Here is a 14,152-nt window from a genome sequence, read left to right on the forward strand (position 1 = left end):
GCCACATGTTACCTACAGTCCTAGAGTAGATATGCCCCAATCAACATTAACATGCTTATCTACAACAAAACTACCCAGACAGAGTTTAAAGAAATTCCACATGATCTGGTCATTGGTTGTTCCAAAGCAAGTCATGTCTTTTTACCTGGTTCAGTAGAGTCCAAGCTTTGCGTGAATAAAAACAAGAAACGTAGCAAGAGAAAGCGAGGTAAGCAAGCTGCTGACCAACCACTGTTGTCGAGTCGGTCTGGACGTTTTCCTGCCTACCCTGCTGACTTCCCTCCCCTTCGCTTTACTCCGTAAAGTCTGCAACACCCTGCTCCAATATCCCCTGACCCACAGGAAGTAGACACAATGGACTGAAAATAACACACCACCTCCCCCCTGGCAACAACTGCCCACCCCCCCTCGCTGCACACTGCCTCGACACTACAATACACACCTACACTACGCTGGCCCAAGATAGGTGGGCAGAACCAAAAATATCAGCCCCTGTTGGACAAGCCTTGCCCACAACTCTTCAAGTGTGCCGTCCCACTTTAGATTCATGGCGAGGCTTGTGATTCACTCCGGCACATACACACGTCTTCAAAAAAATGTCCACATAACAGACTTTAAATTTGAGATATTTTTAAATGTAATGTTTCAATACGAGTCTGCAGTGGCACATCCTCGCAGCTCTCAGTGAAGTAGAGGATTTCACACTCCAGCAGGTTGTGGGATGAGCGGCAGACTCACGACGGTCCCACTGCTTCCTGTAGAGGGACCATGGCATGGTGAGATGGACGACTTCTCTATAATGAGGCCTGAAAAGCATCTGTGGGTGATTGTGCAAACCTTATGAGTGTTTATGCGTGAGTGTTTGGCTCATTTGTTAAATGAGTCAAGTTTAAATACATGTTCTATATTTATTAATCATAAACCAATAAAGCAACCAAACATGAAGTGTATACTGGACACTAGGTGCCATGTTAATTCTGTGTTAGTCCCCTCTTTGTGTGTCCAACCCAATCTTCATCCGTGCAGTGAGCAGCAGCACTCTAATCCAATCAGCACAATGAAAATTATTCCAAATCACATTTAGTGGCCAGTGAGAGGTTGCCTTAGACGTGATCTAATTAGCCCCTCTTAGTCTTAGTCTGTCCACTAGGAAATGGCTTCAGATACCGTACACAGATAAGGAAATGGACTGTGTTACACACATCTGTGTTGCCACCGGTGATACATTAAGAAAGTGGCTCCCGGTTACTCAGCGAATCAGGAGACTGAACAAGACTTCAGTATAATTCCTGTTCCAAGGGAGTGAGTGAACGCTGTGAATGTTTTGATAAGTTGTCCTGATTGGGTCAGAAATACAACATGCGTATTCTTAGTGCTTGCATTAAGCCTGAGCAGTTGAGCATGCCCAGGCTTGTCAAGTTTAAAAGACACACCTCCTTTTCTCAGGCAGTCGCCTGAAACTGGTACACACCTCCACTCTCTGTTGTCACATTCAGATGATACTGCTTCACTTTCAGTTGAAAGGGAATGTGCGTGGTGTGAACACATACCTGGAAGGCTGTGTGCTGCATGTGTGTTCATGTGATTCCCGTACAGTGATTCACAGTACGTGAAGAATGTGTGGAATCCCTCGTACACATTAAGTTTAAGACAGGAATACAGGCAGTGAAGGCAACAATGCAAAATATTTTTCCAACTTAAATATTACGCAAAGGGGCTCAAAACAGTGTCAGCGGAAAAAATGTCCTCTCTCTTTAGCTGTGGGCTGGATTCTGTGGGCGTGTGCCTGCTGGCATGCCTGGAGATCTGTTCTAACAGCTAGCACTCATTGGTACTTAGCTCACCTGCCCTCACCATCTCTAATGCACACAGCTTCTCTTAAAATGTTTCATTTTCTAACTTTTACAGTCCATGAACCATTGTTTTATTCAGCCAGCTCCATCAAATCCAGCACATACATTTCAACTTTTCAGTATTTTAATTGTATGTCCATTTAGTGCATCCAGACCTTTTCAGCTCACTACAAAATCCAATCCTCCTTTCGTTCAAATAAATTAAATCTTCAATGATTATCAATGATTAGACCCAATTGGGTCCTGGGGCTCTAAACTCTTAAGAAAGATAGTGATGGAATAATCTAAAAGTTAATTCACATTTACAGGTATATTTGGAGTTTTATCTAAGTGTGTCCAAAACTCTGTGAAGTGGTGAGTAATGAATGACCCGTGTGTATAAATTATTTCATGCTCATTTGGTTTCAAGTTGTCTTTTGTAATATTTTAATTGCACGTTCATACCAAATTAATACAATTTTAATTGATCATGCAGCATGAGTTGAAGTGTGAAAGAGCAGAATAATGCTTCTCATTAAATACAACACGTCAAACTGCCAAAACAGCTGAAAAGCTAGATTAGGGCCTGTGTCCAGTGACAGAGTTTTTTTTTCACTAGCAGCACCAGAGACCTCAGATTCAGAGCGCTTCTCAACAGCACTTGCTTACAAAAGTTGACAGTCTACTCTCAGTAGTGACCGTTAAGTTTGTTGTAAATTGCTCTGTTTGTTTGATAATTACTTTTCTGTAAATTAATATGGGAGGTAGAACCTTCAGTTATCAGGCCCCTCTCCTTTCGAATCATCTACCAGTCAGGGTCCAGGAGGCAGACACCCTCTCTACTTTTAAGATTAGGCTTAAAACTTTCCTTTTTGATAAAGCTTATAGTTCGAGCTGGCTCAGGCTTAGACCTGCTCTTAGTTATGCTGCCATGGGCTTAGACTGCCAGGGGAACTGGCGCACTGACACACTGGGATCCTATCTCATCCCCTTCCCCCAACCCCCCCATCACTTACTTAAACTCTACCTGTCCCATTAAAGTTACTATCCATAGACCTTTCTGGAGTCCCTGAGCTCCCTTGACTCGTAGGTTCCTCTGAGCTGCCGTAGACGTCCTCCTGCTGTGGAGGACTCCAGCTGATACGGACGTGCTGGACTCCAGCTGCAACAGCTTCTACTACTCATCTCATCACTATCACCGCTTCCTCTGTCTCGTATTCTCCTCTATCCCTCTTTCCAGACTCAACTCAGTCGAGGCAGATGGCTGTCCAACATGATTCTGCTCGACCTTTCTGCCTGTTAAAATGGAAGTTTTTCCTCGCCACCGTAACTAGCTAAATATGGCGAGGTGCAATGCTCATGGTGGATTAAGGTCTTGAAGTTGAGTCTCTGTTCATAATTTCACATAGAGTGGTCTAGACCACCTATGTTTGTTAAAGCATCTTGAGATAACGTTTGTTGTGATTTGGCGCTATACAAATAAAGATTGATTGATAAATGTGAAATGTAAAACAATGGATACAAATTGTGGTCCTGGCATTAGCAGTAGCTCCAGACCTGGAAAAATGTACCCTCAAAACAACAAGTCTGTTTAGTTTCTCCTCCACCATTGTTGTTGACAAAGTTCAAGAATCGTCCCTTCTTGTATTTGATTGGTCGGGGAGGGATAAGTGACAAAAATGACGAGCACGAGCATGGCAGTGTTCCAAAAGTTAAACTGTTTTCCAATGAAAGCGCCAAGATTGCAGCAACAAAAGTTAGCTGTTGCTGAGGGCATTTTTGCGCTTGGGATGCTGAGCACTGAAAATGCTGAATTGCAGTGGCTTTGGCTTTTAATTTCTGATTGTATTGTTGTTTTGTTTTGTTTGATCTATGTTCCTTGTCCGTTGCTTGTATTGATTTTAACAGTTGTACAGTGTCTTTGAGTTACTGAAAAGCACTATATAAATAAAAAGTATTATTATTATTATTATTATTGCATGGAAAAGGATGCTGCCAAGGCAAAAAACATTGATAGTGGACACAGGCCCTTGAAGTAGCTGGTGTCATTATTAGTGTCATTATTATTTTGATCATTCTGCTGATGCATCACTTTAATCGGAATACAGTCTTTTTGCTGAAGTAAATGGGACAAGAGAAACATGATCAACTAAATAAAGATGCTAGTTTCAATGAGAAAGAAGGGATAATTACTTACAACTACAGTACAGAAGTTCTAATGGACACTTCAGCTGCAATAATCCACTAACTCCCCAAAATTCAATAATGCAAAAGGACTGTAAAACCTAAAAATAGCTCAATCCTTCAGGCCAGTAACAAGAAAAATTCTAACTGCTGTTAAAGATACAATTCACTCCTCTCAGACAAAACAATATTTGTCTCCATATAGTTCAGCTTGTTCTTAACAAGGTTTGTACATGACGTATTCTAATTCTGACTGAGCTGTTAATCTGATTATTAGGAGAAGAAAAGACCCTGCACAAACCCTGCTAACAAGAATTATAAACAAACAGCAACTCAATGCAAATGAGGTTCAAATGAGGAGCCTTCATGACGGGAATAAATATGTAGACAGGGCATTGAGAATATCATTAAGGCACAAATCACTGCCTGTAAAAGTCAGCTCCATTACTCTAATATGTTACTCACTGTGTTATAAATCAGTCAGTGCTCCTCCGGTATGGTGACAATGCACTCACATTGGCTTTTGGTGGCAAAGGCAAAATCCAGGTCACTAATCATTACCTATTACTCAGCAGAGTAGGAAATAACATTAAGCTCAGTGCATTGAGAAAGGGAGATGGTGGATCCATTATGTTATTTCTGTTTAATCTCTTCGATCCAGTTTTTGCAACTTTTGGAAATCTATCAACAAAACATGTTGTTTTTTTAACTCTGGCTTATTAGAGAACATTTTGTTGACCGTTTTTTCTAATATCAGTAGAAAAACTGTCCCATTAATGCATGAAAACCACGATATAGCGTGGTGGATTTCCTTGGTCAGTAGACACCAGCTGCTTGCAGATGAAACAAGTATCTGGCTGTCTTTGTGTACATACTAAAAGAAGTCAGTGTTACTCCCCTGATACATTAACACCACATTTACTATGGCCCTTTATATAACCAATGGGAATCTTTGCTGAAAATGATTCCCAGCCTCGACGTACTTAATAACCTCTGTTCATACAGTGCCCTATTCAATCTGCATGCTCTGAGGACGGTTTGTGAGTGCAGATGGCAGCCCACTCTCAGCCATGAGAAGCAAAGCTGTACTGGAGATAAAGACCAGCTCATCTGACTTCAGGATATGCAACCCCCCCAAAACGCAAGTTTATCGCGTTCCCACAGTGTCTCCTTGTTGTTTGGTCTTTCGGTTTTAATACTTTTTCCTAAGATAAGCAGAAGGTCAAAATGTGGCATGCTGTGCTCCTCCGTAACCTTGACAGTTAAATCCAGTGCATTCTTTGTTCTGATTGCCTGCCCTCTATCTTCTCCTCTGTTTTCATCCTATCTGCCTTTGCTTCTCCTGCCCTCGCCAATCTGAGCTCTTGCACCGAGTCACATGCACTTGTCAAAGCTGCATGGTTAGAATTCAACACATTCCTTTGGCATGGCAAGCTTGGTTCACATGATCACGGCGTTACTTGACCGCTGACGAGCGAGGCTTAAACAATTCTCCTTTCAGCCCCCGATCAGCCTGTACGTAGTCGAACCGTGTGGCAAAGCGAAATGTGTACACAGCTCAGAAAAAAAAGATAAGCAAAGAGGAACAAAGACTGTGGCATACAATAATATATATAACACTTACTAAATCTTTTGCAAGACTTTTGATTTATGACATCTCTGAGACTCAGAACATCTAATATGAAGCAGATTCTTCTTTGTAAGGCCAAACTAGAATGGCAGCTGCAGCGTCTACTCCTTAACAAGGCACTACAGAGGACAAAATCTGTATTACTGAGGGAAAATAAACCCTGAAACTCAGCTGAACTGCATAATTCAACTTTATACTGAACACCTGGGACTCAAACTACCCTTTATAAAACATCCCTGATGGAAGATGTCTTTGCAACTTAGCTAAACGCGAGCAGAAGTGCACCCGGACATTGATCCAAAAAAAAAGAATATCATAACAAGGTGTAACATTTCTGACAGTTATAACATTTCCCATTTAGATTTTCTTTTGCATATACAAACATAACCGGGCACACCTGTGTTCCTGACCAAAAGGAGGATCTGTTTTTTTCCCCTTTTTCATAAAAAGCCAAGTAAAACAAATGACCAACCTTGACCTCTGCCTGGATTTCAAAACAGTTAGTAGGTAGTTATCCAAAAGTGATGGGCTAAAAGGCGAGCCAAAGACAGTATAAAAAGGTATTCCACAGGTTTCTCAGACACTCCCGCAATAAAAAGAAGAGCAGTATGCCAAGGGAAAGTTCAGAGAAATGCCAAGAAAGTAGGTGGACAAGGGGGGGAGGTCCTCCAGACTCAGAGCTCCCAATCAGGCTTGAAACGAATGCTCACTGAGAGCAGGGGTCTCAGCTGTATCTCTGTGTCTCTATCATTGCGTTTGAACTTGTGTGTGTGTGTGTGTGTGTGTGTGTGTGTGTGTGTGTGTGTGTGTGTGTGTGTGTGTGTGTGTGTGTGTGTGTGTGTGTGTGTGTGTGTTTGTGTGTGTGTGTGTGTGTGTGTGTGCGTGCATGGGTTTAACAACGTACTTTGGCTTGAGTCCAGGCCAAAGATATCAGGCAGCACCATAGTAACTCTAATGCAATCAGGGACAGTAGCCACAGCAGGACGGCTGGTGAATAGCAAACAGCAATCCATCTTTCTCCATTCATTTCGGTTTGTTTGTTTTCTGAACGTTCCTGCTCCAAACCCCGCTGAGAAGATGATGTTTGAAAACATATTCACTGTGATCAGATACAGACAGCAACTATTTTATTGAGGGCCTGTCTGAGTCACAGTAACTTGGGAAATTACACAGGTCAGTACCAATATTTCACATCTAGTCTCCAGGTTGACACCCCAACACCCCCCTGTCTAACTCTGCCAGTACTCAAGCTGGGACAAACATGCACACAGATTGGTGCGCACGCACTGCACAGAGCAAGAGAAGAGAGGGCAGAAACTACCATGACAGCAGTGGGCTATATTAAGGGGCTGCAGACACAGCGGCTGGGGTCAGATCACACAGCACCACATAACTAAAGTGCCTGCTGCATGTGTGTGTATATATGTGTGTTTGTGTGTGTGTGCAGGGGAAAGACAGGTGAACCTTTGGAGTTAAATGTGAACAGCCACAGTTGCACATATTTCTATCTTCAAAAGCTTCACTCTAATCTGATCATTCTAATCACCCAGCATTTGTAACCACTAAACTTCTCAGAGAGGTCAAATTAATCATCAACAACAAAAAGCTCCCTGGAAAAGTTACGTTTCCAAATCCAAAGAATGCAAACATAAAACACATGGCCAATCATTTGAGTGACCTTTTGGAAATTATTTGGTATGCCCTGCGTCTTGCATGCGCCATTTCCTTCAAAAAAAAAAAAAAAAAGCACACAACCAGTAGTTTGCATGCAGTGGAAAATGTATTCTTATCATCTTTGACATTTGAAAAAAAAAATTAATTCCATGTAAAAAGAAGACTACTTCACAGAGAAGAAGTTTTTCAAAGGCTTGGGTCACAAGACTTCTGCGACATAAGCTTCTCTTTTCAGCCTAATTTGATCATATATGAAATTAACCAAACTTTCTCCAGGCTATGATTTCTACCCCTGAGGCGAGGTTACACTGAACACATCAAATCAGAGTCTAACGTGATGTAAAGTGTCACAACTGACTTTATTATTTGCAACAATCCAATAAGGCTTTAAAGATGCAGCCATGATCCATGTTCCCTGCAAGCTGAGGAGAAATAGGCAAGGAAGACGTGCTGGTACTGAGCTGCAAGCTAAAAAAGACGACATCGACCTGTCCTTCCACCCACCGTTATGGGGAATATAAGATCTATCTACGATAAGGTGGACGAGCTAACCCAGCACCAGAGGGAATACTGGCAGTGTAGCATCGTGCTAACAGAGCTAACACCGGACACGAACGCCACATTGGAAGGATTAAACCTGCTGTGGGCAGACAGGATACAGGAGAGCAAGACTGAACAAACTGGGGAAGAAGGCCAGCTCAGTCCTGGACCCTGTGGAGGTGGTGGCTGACAGGAGAATTATGGCCTAGCTGTCGTCTTTGATGAACATTTTTTTTCTACATATATTCTTGTTGAAATTCTTGTACTGTACACCTTTTTGTTTGCTGCTGTAACTCCATGAATTTCTTTATTCGTGGCACGAATAAAGGAGTATCTTATCTTATCTTATCTTAAATAAACAGGGCAGCAAACTAATATTCAAAGAACTGCTTTGAGCTATCACTCTCCTCCTAAAGCCAAAGTCTCCATTAAAAACAGGACAGCTGCTTCTTGTGGTCCCTAAGACCAGGCTGAAAACCAGGGGTGGCCGAGCCTTCTCAGCAGTGGCCCCCAAACTGTGGAACGAGCTTAAAACATATTTTTAATCCTTGGCTTTTAACCCGCTTGAGAGTTGTGTGGTCTCTGTCTCTGTCTGTTCTTTTATTGGATTTTTATTTGCTCTTACAGTGTTTTTATTCTATTCTTTTATTATTATTATTATTATTTTTAAAGTGTTTTATCATCTTTATCATGATTCTTTTACATTATTCTTTTTTATTTTCTGACAGCGTTTTATGTTCAGTGTGTTTTAACTTATTTTACCTCACTGTGCAACACTTTGCTAAACTTGATTGTTTTTTTAAAAGTGCTATATAAATAAAGTGGATTAGATTGGATTGGATAATTGTCTAAAAAGGTGATATGTACACTGGTGTCTTTGAGTCCTATGTGACCAGCTTAAGAGTAACTGGTGGTCTAAGTGTGCAGTGAGTTTAGGGGGCCTCCTGTTGGTGAGGAGCGGGCAAACTCACTTCTTATGACTTTTCCTGAGGCTCACCATGCACCACATGCACACCCCTGCCCCTGCAGAACAGGTGTGAGCACACTTCCATAGTGACAACAACTACTGTAGTGATAAAGTTTGATGTTTAAATGCCTCTGACGGTCTTGCAAAGAGAGTCTGCGTCGTGAGTGGGCTTTCAAAGTATACAATTCTTTAGTGAGTCATGATCGTAAGTGAGTCATGGTGTTCTCTTTTGTGTCTCAGGATATGTAACACCTAGAGAAGTGCAGCACGGTATACAGCCTGGAAACAGCAAAATAAGATTCTTCATCACTTTCTTTTTCACCTTCAGGACAGTGGGGAAAATTAGGCACACAATTAAAGATGCAATATTTTTGGAAGAGAGAAAAAGAGGATGCACGCAATAAAAATTTGAATGCATATAGCATAAAGTACAACAGGGAGAGCGTATAGGACCCCTCCTCCTCTCCTTTCCCCCCGCCATCTGGTAGCCATCAGCGCCTCACACAGGAAGGGGCGGCTGTGCCTTACTGGGGCGCCAGGGAGCGGCTCCTCTTCCCTCCCTGGTGCTGCAGAAACAACAATAGGCCAGCGCATTGCATTGCATTGCAGAGCAGTGCAGTGCAGTGCAGTGCAATGCAGACTAGTCCATCCTACCCCTATTAAGCTGCAGCCCAGGACCAGGCGCTCATACCCCAGCAGACCATGCAAAGAGGAGCACAGTGCAACCTCACATTCCTGCTGTGTGTGCCTGCCAAGAAGCAGTGGGAACAGAAAGAAAGAGGCCGAGAGCAGAGAGCTGTTCTCACTGGAGACTGTCTAATGCTGCTGCTTTGAGAAGCACTCTTTCTCATCCTGTTTCACTCTCCTCAACAATGATGACAAAGTTATTGATTGCCTTTGTGGTGTATCCCAGCCTGCACGTCACTGCATACATATTCATGGTCCCACTCCATTAGCCTTGGAGAAGTTTCCCCTGCATTGCAAGAATTCTTGGAATGTGCATTATCATAAATTTGGCCTTGTTTCTGTTTCCCTTTTTTACTGAAACAACACACATAAATCTGACGGGAGCAGAGACCCCTGCCTGCAGCCTTTTGTTTTTGCTGGTGTCATCCATCTTTGGCCACCTGTGCTCTCCTAGCAGCCCTGTTCTATGTCCAGATCAAACCACAACTACACTCTGGACATAGAAAGCAGCTTCATGTCAGATTATTTTTACTGCCTTGTAGTGCAGAGGTTGAAACATGACAAATATTGTAAGAATGGAAGACTTTTTGAATCTTTGTCTATTCTATGTGTATAAAAATCACCCTAAGGAGTCATGAGAAATAGAAAGAAGAACACATGATGATGTGTACTTTTAGCCTTGGCAAATAGTAGAGAGGTTTCTGTCATCTGCTTTTAATAATAGCTTCACTTGAAAACTGTTCGACTTGGCAGAGTGACAAGTAGCACAAAAGCTTCATTTTAATTCAAGAGAATCTGACTCTAATAAAAAACACAGTTCAGAATCTGCTTCCAAGCTTTAAACGGGAGAAAACCAAGTCCACATGAGAACCAGTTCTGAGCAGTCCCTCTATGGGCTGCTGGTGAACTTGGCGCATTGGACAGTAAACAGCTGCAGCAGGCAAAAAGAGACACATCTGTTTACAAAATGCTCCATGTCAGCCTTGACCTACCAATACAATACAGTACAGAGCTTCAGAGCTGCATCGAAATATAGCTTAAAACTCATTTCATTTTGACCTTTGGTTAACTGTCTTTGAAAACAACGCACAAGTTTACACTGTAGTGACGCTCTTGATTGAGAAGTAAGAACTCAACAATCATCTTTGTTTTTGACTCTATTTTGAAACTGTAAATAGAGGTGTGTTGGTATAAACAACACTTTGCTGTACTGAGAGAAGCAGTGCTGTTTCTCAAGAATCTGCAATGGAGTTCAAAATAACAAACAGCAGATGATCTACAAAGAAAGGGTCAGTGAAAGAGAGTAAAAGTCAAACAAAAGCAGGATATTAAATGAGTTTGCTATTTAATACTATCTGTATTGTTCCCGCTCAGACACTCAAACCCTTACAGGTTACCTTATGACAACAGATGTTCCCAAGTTCATAGGTTAGTTATTCTTTAAGTGAACAATAAGCTAAAATATAATGTATGAGTCATTTTACCTATGTTGTTTTTGTTTTTTGTTTTGTTACTCGCACAATCACCACATGGGGCACTTCAGATAAACGGGAAGGTAAATGCAACAAAAGGGGCACAGGTGAAGCAGTGATCTTGGGAACAGGAAGAGCACACGGTTTTTACCGCTTGTCTTATCCTCATCTTGATTTCACCGTCAAAGTAAGTTGTCTGTACCTGTTTTTCATTTGAATCAATGAATGGCAAAAAGTAATGCAACAATAACCTCGGATTGGACATTGGACTCTTTTAGAAGTGCGTCAAAAACACCTCACTCCCGCACCCAAACAGTGACTAAATCCAGGTCAGAACAATCGCTACACAAGTAAAAAACTGTGTGCTCTTCCAGTTCCCAAGATCACTGCTTCACCTGCGCCCCTTTTGTAGCATTTACCTTCCTGTTTATCTGAAGTGCCCCTTGTGGTGATTGTGTGAGTAACACAACAAAAAAAAAAAATAAAAATAGGTAAAATGGGGGGGGGGGAGGCACACCCCTTGGAAGTTCAGTTAATTTTATTTTCTATATAGCGCCAGATCACAACAGAAGTAATTCAGTGTTACCTCTCTTATAGATCAGGTCTTAAACTTGTTCCTTTATTAAACAGACTAAACATCCTTATGTTATTATCTTATTTACATGACGGGATATCATTATGCTCAACTGCTCTCTGTATCGACTGGCAGTTCTGCCCCGATGCGCACACAGACACACAAACACGTGCGCTCACATACACACATCACAGCACAATGATAAGATACATGTTCATCAACAACTCATTTTTTCAAGACGAAAACGAGACTATGATGAGCTAAAGTGCATCACTGATTATACAAACTCAGAAGAAAACTTAAGAAGGACCGTCGGACATTAACAATTCATATTTTCCCCGCTGTGCAGAAATTAAAGCTATGCATTCCTGTGACAGGCTGAGTTATTTTATTGTTTAGTGTTGTTTTGTTTTATTATTATTTGAGTGGCTCAGTGTTAGCTTGATCTCTACCTGCAGCAGGTGTGCTGTGTGAACCAGTCTCCTCTTCATTGAGGATTTTAACCCCCCGGTGTGCGTTAGTGAGAAAGACACAACCGGGAGATGTCTGTTTAATATTTGACGTTTGACGTTTTTGCCGCTCTCGCAGTAAAAAGCTCCGCGTCTACAGCTTGATTTAATCCAGTTTGGTGAAACATCAGACACATTTAGTAAGTTTTGATCAACTCCTTGGCATCAAAGAGTGCCGTTTCCTGTCACTGCAGGTGCATTCAGGGACCGTCGTAAAAGTGCAATGCAGACCTGTATTTTGCGTTCATGGCATTTTTATTTGAATCAAGAGAATCAGATATAATGGTCACATAAAGAATGTTTTCTTTTGACTTTTTTGCAGGCTAGATTATTTAACATAAGATATTACAAAAGCAAAAGTTTTAAAAGAGTGAAATGTTGACAATTTTAATACTTGGTAAAACACTGACACCTGATAACTGATCGACTACATGAATAATTATATATTAAAGATTGATAGATTGTCGTGGCAAAGTCTGTCTGCACCCCCCCCTCCCAAGGCTGTAAACCTAGGGGAAACACTGAATATGATATAGTTACACAAAGTGTCACAAAAACACTACGCACTGCCAACTTTCAAACGCCTCCTCCTGTACTGGCTGTTTGTTTTTGTGGCTGTGTTTTCCTTTGTGATGCAATAAGTTAATTTCAGGCTTACTACACTCTATAAATACCCAGAGGAAAATGCAAGCAATGTTAACTTCTATTGTGTTTTTCAACAAAGGCCTAAATAAAGATTCGAGCCACTGACAAACAACTCGGCGTGTTCACTCAAAGCTCAGCTGATGAAGCAGTCACTTAAAAAATTGTGACTTCTTAACTGTCACCAACATGGCTGCTACTGTGCAACAGATACACCTACAGTATGCATAACACAATGACACCAGTCTGTGTCTGGGACAAAGTGAGCCAGTAAGGATAACTATTGTAGTAGCACAGATATTAATATTTAATGCTTATTTGTTTGTAATGGACATTGAATAATTAATGGCACATGCAATCCATTTTCAAGCTGGCAGATCACACAACAGTCGTCTGCTGGCTCTAAATGGAGAGCTGCAGCAGTCAGCACAGATCTACTGTTTTTTCTTCTGTTTTTTTTTTTTTTCTGTTAGCCTTAGAGGCTAATGCTACACAAGTCCCCCTCTGTTGCATCCTGTCCGGGTAGCTTGTTTGTTTGTTTCTTTTAGCATGTAGGGAGGAGGGGCTGAACAGAAAGTGAGTGTTTGTTCTCTGTTCCACTTGCTAAGCAGATTTAATGAATCCTCTACTTAATCAAAGAGCTATGCCTTTGTTTTCGTTTGACGGCGCTTTTACTTTCCTTGTGAGCATATTTCTGTAGACTTTGCAAAGGAGAGCTGTTTGGAGTCAGCCACAGATAGAAGTAATGACTAATAGCCACAGTGGGGTATACAGTAAATGCATTTCCCCCAGCTGAGAGGACTCAAGACTCTGAGTTTATCCTCAGTCTCCCTTTACAGCCATCAGAGGAGGACCTTCAGGGTTCAATATTTTCCTTCTTCCGGTCTACCAAGCAGCCTTTTGCTCCGGCACTGAGGCCCAGTTAAGGGCTGGATAAAGTGTACAACAAAATGCTTATCTGTTTCCAGTGGGTACATGCCAGTAACACTCATCATAATGATCCATATAGTAATGTGCAGTAAAGAACTGAGATGATGGCCAGCTGATGCAACAGGACTCAACTGAGCTATATCGTTAAAAACATTCAATATCACTGTATCATCAATATTAGGGATGCACCGAAATGAAAATTCTTGGCCGGAAACCTAAAATGAGGAAACCAAGGCCGAAAACTGAAACACCAAAATAAATTATTATGCCAACTACTAGTAGGGAGACCGGGGACAGTTGTAATATTTCACTCCTTGGATTTGAGATTAAGCCATGTATTTTCTGTTTGTGTTGCACAGGTATGTTCTAGGCCATTTTTTAGCAGACACTTGAAGCTAGTTTGTATATCAGTTTGAACACACTGGGTTAAAAGAGCTCAAAGTTATAGACAGAAATGTCAAAAATTTTACAACTGTCCCCGGTCTCCCCTACCATTGTATTTATGGCTATG

General features: G+C 41.5%; 1 protein-coding gene across 6 annotated transcripts in view; it reads right to left on the bottom strand.

Annotated features, from left to right (window-relative positions):
* The window catches only part of gab1 (GRB2-associated binding protein 1), a 66,532-nt gene that overhangs the window by 42,090 nt on the left and 10,290 nt on the right, over positions 1 to 14,152 (bottom strand). Inside the window, exon 1 of one of the 6 annotated variants that reach the window (XM_034687722.1) lies at positions 6,119 to 6,384. The exons of 4 other annotated variants lie outside the window; for them this stretch is intronic. The gene's annotated coding sequence lies outside the window, so the exon portion shown is untranslated. Of the gene's footprint in view, positions 1 to 6,118; positions 6,385 to 14,152 lie in introns of those variants that run through there. One more of the 6 variants, XM_034687724.1, reaches the window with a different exon arrangement.

The sequence above is a fragment of the Notolabrus celidotus genome, chromosome 7, assembly GCF_009762535.1.
Source record: "Notolabrus celidotus isolate fNotCel1 chromosome 7, fNotCel1.pri, whole genome shotgun sequence".
NCBI classification, from domain to species: domain Eukaryota; kingdom Metazoa; phylum Chordata; class Actinopteri; order Labriformes; family Labridae; genus Notolabrus; species Notolabrus celidotus.